Below are 256 nucleotides of genomic sequence, written 5' to 3' on the forward strand. Positions count from 1 at the left end.
AAAAAAAAAAAAAAAAAAAAAAAAAAAAAAAAAAAAAAAACCAACCAGGGCAAACCTCCTCTGCAACCCTTTAGTGTAACACCTCAAGAAAGGCAAACACACTGGCGCCTAATTTTACATCGCTTGTTTAATTCCAACTTGGAGAGGTTCCTCACAGAACATAGGGTGCTGTGAGAACAGTGGGCCCCGCGCTCCTATTGGAACCTAAAGAGGCTTCCCTGAGGTAGTGAGCAGAAGAGGACTCTTTAGATGGAAG

Source organism: Mus caroli, chromosome 6, assembly GCF_900094665.2.
Source record: "Mus caroli chromosome 6, CAROLI_EIJ_v1.1, whole genome shotgun sequence".
NCBI classification, from domain to species: Eukaryota; Metazoa; Chordata; class Mammalia; order Rodentia; family Muridae; genus Mus; species Mus caroli.